This window comes from Silurus meridionalis, chromosome 23, assembly GCF_014805685.1.
Source record: "Silurus meridionalis isolate SWU-2019-XX chromosome 23, ASM1480568v1, whole genome shotgun sequence".
NCBI classification, from domain to species: domain Eukaryota; kingdom Metazoa; phylum Chordata; class Actinopteri; order Siluriformes; family Siluridae; genus Silurus; species Silurus meridionalis.
This window is the reverse complement of record NC_060906.1, coordinates 658312-663488: the sequence shown is the minus strand read 5'-3', so window position 1 is coordinate 663488 and position 5177 is coordinate 658312. Positions and strand designations below refer to the sequence as shown.

Below are 5177 nucleotides of genomic sequence, written 5' to 3'. Positions count from 1 at the left end.
GCAAATTTTGTGCAATTACTTCAATCAATCTTCACAATACTATGCAGATAAAACTGTGACAGTGGACAGGTAAAAAAAATATTTTGGAGACATGTTGTAGTTTGCCAAATATTAGAAAATGGTTTGGGAAAGTGCTGTTTGGCCGTGTCTAAAGCTAAATTAATATTTAAAAAGTTGAATTGTATTAAAAGACCCCGTATTGTGCTAACAAACTCTGTGTTGGTTATATAAAAATGAAAACCTCTGCTAAGTTTCCACTGTCAAGGAGGTTAGGAGTTTAAGGCGATGAATTCAAGTTTTAGGGGGGAGCCGTCCCTTTAATATTTAACGTTGTTGCAAATCTTTGCCATACTTAACACAAGTTGTGAACTGTGACTTTAAAAATGCAGTGCTGCATCTCACCTTCACAAAGGTATTCATAAAGTGAACCCATCTTCTAAAGGTAGTCCTGGGCATAGGTGGAGAGTGTGCAGAGAGGGGTTAATATTTTAAACTTGACTTCATTCTTTTTGTCTCCTTGCCAAGAAGCAGAACAGCCTTGTATCCAATGGCATGGAGTTTCTCAAGCTGCAATCACAACATTGTGTATTTGCTGTTTAAGTAACAAAAAAAACCAGCAAAAAAAACTAAACATATTAGTTATTGAGAATGTATTACATTATTGCTGAAGCATCCAGGTCAATGCGATTCAGGATTTTTAACTTCATGGTGTATAACCAAGTATGTGCAAACAGGAAAGGCTCCTCCAGCCCCATCACCAAAAAAGCCCAGCAGCATCTCTACTTCCTGAGAAGGCTGAGGAAAGCTTCTCTCCCTCCCCCCATCCTGACCATGTTCTACAGAGGGACCATTGAGAGCATCCTGAGCAGCTGCATCACTGCCTGGTTTGGGAACTGCACAGTCTCGGAGCGCAAGACCCTACTGAGGATAGTGAGGACCACTTAGAAGATCATCGGAGTCTCTCTTCCCTCTATCCTGGACATTTACACCACCCGCTGCATCTGCAAAGCAAATAGCATTGTGGACAACCACACACACCCGTCACACACACTTTTCACTCTCCTACCATCAGGGACGGAGGGGGGGTTAGGTTAGGTCCTCCACCTCACAAGCCTGAGCTCCTTCAACTCCCACAGCCACCACCTAATCTCTTTCTTCTCTGGTCTTTTAAGGCGATTGACTTGAAATCCTTTGGGGTCTTCCCGCGCAGGTTCGAATCCTGCTGACTACGATTCACTTTCTGTTTACATTTCCTATGAATTACCCTGATTCAGTAACTTTACAGGTTGTTGTGTTAATATTGCTTCCAGTTTAAGTAGGGGATGATAGAGAATTGTGTAGTAGTCGTGGCCGAGTGGTTAAGGCGATGGACTAGAAATCCATTGGGGTCTCCCCGCACAGGTTCGAATCCTGCTGACTACGATTCACTTTCTGTTTACATTTCCTATGAATTACCCCGATCCAGTAATTTTACAGGTTGTTGTGTTAATATTGCTTCCAGTTTAAGTAGGGGATGATAGAGCATTGTGTAGTAGTTGTGGCTGAGTGGTTAAGGTGATGGAATAGAAATCCATTGGGGTCTCCCCGCACAGTTTAGAATCCTGCCGACTCTGATTCACTTTCTGTTTACATTTCGGAATAATTATAAAGATGTAGTTCACTTGTGTTTTCTTGTGTTAATAGGGGTTCCAGTTGAAGTAGGGGTGACCGCTAACTGTGAAGTAGTCGTGGCCGAGTGATTAAGGCGATGAACTTGAAATCCACTGGGGTCCCCCTGCGCAGGTTGGAATCCTGCTGACTGTGATTCACTTTCTGTTTACATTTCCTATGAATTACCCCGATCCAGTAAGTTTACAGGTTGTTGTGTTAATAGGGCTTCCAGTTTAAGTAGGGGATGACAGTTACTTGTGTTGTAGTCATGGCCGAGTGGTTAAGGCGATGGACTTGAAATCCATTGGGGTCTCCCCGCGCAGGTTCGAATCCTGCTGACTACGATTCACTTTCTGTTTACATTTCGGGTTAATTATAAAGATGTGTTTCACTTGTGTTTTCTTGTGTTAATAGGGGTTCCAGTTGAAATAGGGGTGACTGCTAACTGTGCAGTAGTTGTGGCTGAGTGGTTAAGGCGATGCACTTGAAATCCATTAGGGTCCCCCTGCGCTGGCTCGAATCATGCTGACTACGATTCACTTTCTGTTTACATTTCCTATGAATTACCCCGATCCATTAAGTTTACAGTTTGTTGTGTTAATAGGGCTTCCAGTTTAAGCAGGGGATGACAGTGCCTTGTATTGTAGTCGTGGCCGAGTGGTTAAGGCGATGGACTAGAAATCCATTGGGGTCTCCCCGCGCAGGTTCGAATCCTGCTGACTACGATTTATTTTCTGTTTACATTTCCTATGAATTACACCGATCCAGTAAGTTTACAGGTTGTTGTGTTAATAGGCCTTCCAGTTTAAGTGGTGGATGACAGTGCCTTGCGTTGTAGTAGTGGCCGAGTGTTTAAGGCGCTGGACTAGAAATCCATTGGGTTCTCCATGTGCAGGTTTGAATCCTGCTGACTATGATTCACTTTCTGTTTACATTTCGGGTTAATTATAAAGATGTAGTTCACTTGTGTTTCCTTGTGTTAATAGGGGTTCCAGTTGAAGTAGGGGTGATCACTAACTGTGAAGTAGTCATGGCCGAGTGGTTAAGGCGATGAACTTGCAATCCACTGGGGTCCCCCTGCGCAGGTTCGAATCCTGCTGACTACGATTCACTTTCTGTTTACATTTCGGGTGAATTGTAAAGATGTAGTTCCCTTGTGTTAATTGGGGTTCCAGTTGAAGTAGGGGTGAGAATTAACTGTGAAGTAGTCGTGGCTGAGTGGTTAAGGCGATAAACTTGAAATCCACTGGGGTCCCCCTGAGCAGGTTCGATTCCTGCTGACTACGATTCACTTTCTGTTTACATTTCCTATGAATTACCCTGATCCAGTAACGTTTCAGGGTGTTGTGTTAATAGGGCTTCCAGTTTAAGTAGGGGATCTCAGAGACTTGTGTTGTAGTCATGGCTGAGTGGTTAAGGCGATGGACTTGAAATCCATTGGGGTCTCCCTGCGCAGGTTTGAATCCTGCTGACTACGATTCACTTTCTGTTTACATTTCCTATGAATTACCCCGATCCAGTAAGTTTACAGGTTGTTGTGTTAATAGGCCTTCCAGTTTAAGTGGTGGATGACAGTGACTTTCGTTGTAGTCGTGGCCGAATGGTTAAGGCGATGAACTTGAAATCCATTGGGGTCTCCCCGCGCAGGTTCGAATCCTGCTGACTACGATTCACTTTCTGTTTACATTTCCTATGAATTACCCTGATTCAGTAACTTTACAGGTTGTTGTGTTAATATTGCTTCCAGTTTAAGTAGGGGATGACAGTGACTTGTGTTGTAGTCGTGGCCGAGTGGTTAAGGTGATGGACTAGAAATCCATTGGGGTCTCCCCGTGCAGGTTTGAATCCTGCTGACTACGATTCACTTTCTGTTTACATTTCGGGTTAATTATAAAGATGTAGTTCACTTGTGTTTCCTTGTGTTAATAGGGCTTCCAGTTTAAGTAGGGGATGACCGTGACTTGCGTTGTAGTAGAAGCCGAGTGGTTAAGGCGATGGACTAGAAATCCATTGGGTTCTCCCTGTGCAGGTTCGAATCCTGCTGACTACGATTCACTTTCTGTTTACATTTCCTATGAATTACCCTGATCCAGTAAGTTTGCAGGTTGTTGTGTTAATATTGCTTCCAGTTTAAGTAGGGGATGATAGAGAATTTTGTAGTAGTTGTGGCCGAGTGGTTAATGCGATGGACTTGAAATCCATTGGGGTCTCCCCGCGCAGGTTTGAATCCTGCTGACTACGATTAACTTTCTGTTTACATTTTGGGTTAATTATAAAGATGTGTTTTCTTGTGTTAATAGGGGTTCCAGTTCAAATAGGGGTGACTGTTAACTGTGCAGTACACATGGCCGAGTGGTTAAGGCGCTGGACTAGAAATACATTGGGGTCTCCCTGTGCAGGTTCGAATCCTGCTGACTACGATTCACTTTCTGTTTACATTTCCTATGAATTACCCTGATCCAGTAACTTTACAGGTTGTTGTGTTAATAGGGCTTCCAGTTTAAGTAGGGGATCACAGAGACTTGTGTTGTAGTCATGGCCGAGTGGTTAAGGCGATGGACTTGAAATCCATTGGGGTCTCCCCGCGCAGGTTCGAATCCTGCTGACTACGATTCACTTTCTGTTTATATTTCCTATGAATTACCCCAATCCAGTAACTTTACAGGTTGTTGTGTTAATAGGGCTTCCAGTTTAAGTAGGGGATCACAGAGACTTGTGTTGTAGTCATGGCGAGTGGTTAAGGCGATGGACTTGAAATCCATTGGGGTCTCCCAGCAGGTTTGAATCCTGCTGACTATGATTCACTTTCTGTTTACATTTCTATGAATTACCCTGATTCAGTAACTTTACAGGTTGTTGTGTTAATATTGCTTCCAGTTTAAGTAGGGGATGACAGTGACTTGTGTTGTAGTCATGGCGAGTGGTTAAGGCGATGGACTTGAAATCCATTGGCGTCTCCTTGTGCAGGTTAAAATCCTGCTGACTTTGATTCACTTTCTGTTTACATTTCTATGAATTACCCCGATTCAGTAAGTTTACAGGTTGTTGTGTTAATAGGCTTCCAGTTTAAGTAGGGGATGACAGTGACTCGTGTTGTAGTCATGGCCGAGTGGTTAAGGCGATGGACTTGAAATCCATTGGCGTCTCCTTGTGCAGGTTAAAATCCTGCTGACTTTGATTCACTTTCTGTTTAAATTTTCTATGAATTACCCCGATCCAGTAAGTTTACAGGTTGTTGTGTTAATAGGGGTTCCAGTTCAAATAGGGGTGACTGTTAACTGTGCAGTACACATGGCCGAGTGGTTAAGGCGATGAACTTGAAATCCATTGGGGTCTCCCGCAGGTTTGAATCCTGCTGACTACGATTCACTTTCTGTTTATATTTCCTATGAATTACCCTGATTCAGTAACTTTACAGGTTGTTGTGTTAATAGGGGTTCCAGTTCAAATAGGGGTGACTGTTAACTGTGCAGTACACATGGCCGAGTGGTTAAGGCGATGGACTTGAAATCCATTGGCGTCTCCTT

At 43.4% G+C, this 5177-nt stretch overlaps 7 non-coding genes across 7 annotated transcripts; all 7 read left to right on the top strand.

Annotated features, from left to right (window-relative positions):
- Nucleotides 1-1340: 1340 nt before the first annotated feature.
- Nucleotides 1341-1422, top strand: trnas-aga. Its single transcript has one exon. It is a non-coding gene; the product is annotated as a tRNA-Ser (tRNA).
- A 490-nt stretch (nt 1423-1912) lies between these two features.
- On the top strand, nt 1913-1994 carry trnas-uga. Its single transcript has one exon. It is a non-coding gene; the product is annotated as a tRNA-Ser (tRNA).
- A 299-nt stretch (nt 1995-2293) lies between these two features.
- trnas-aga lies at nt 2294-2375 on the top strand. The gene has a single exon. It is a non-coding gene; the product is annotated as a tRNA-Ser (tRNA).
- A 299-nt stretch (nt 2376-2674) lies between these two features.
- On the top strand, nt 2675-2756 carry trnaa-ugc. The gene has a single exon. It is a non-coding gene; the product is annotated as a tRNA-Ala (tRNA).
- Nucleotides 2757-3045: 289 nt separating this feature from the next.
- Nucleotides 3046-3127, top strand: trnas-uga. Its single transcript has one exon. It is a non-coding gene; the product is annotated as a tRNA-Ser (tRNA).
- A 109-nt stretch (nt 3128-3236) lies between these two features.
- trnas-uga lies at nt 3237-3318 on the top strand. Its single transcript has one exon. It is a non-coding gene; the product is annotated as a tRNA-Ser (tRNA).
- Nucleotides 3319-4179: 861 nt separating this feature from the next.
- trnas-uga lies at nt 4180-4261 on the top strand. The gene has a single exon. It is a non-coding gene; the product is annotated as a tRNA-Ser (tRNA).
- The last annotated feature ends 916 nt before the right edge of the window (nt 4262-5177 follow it).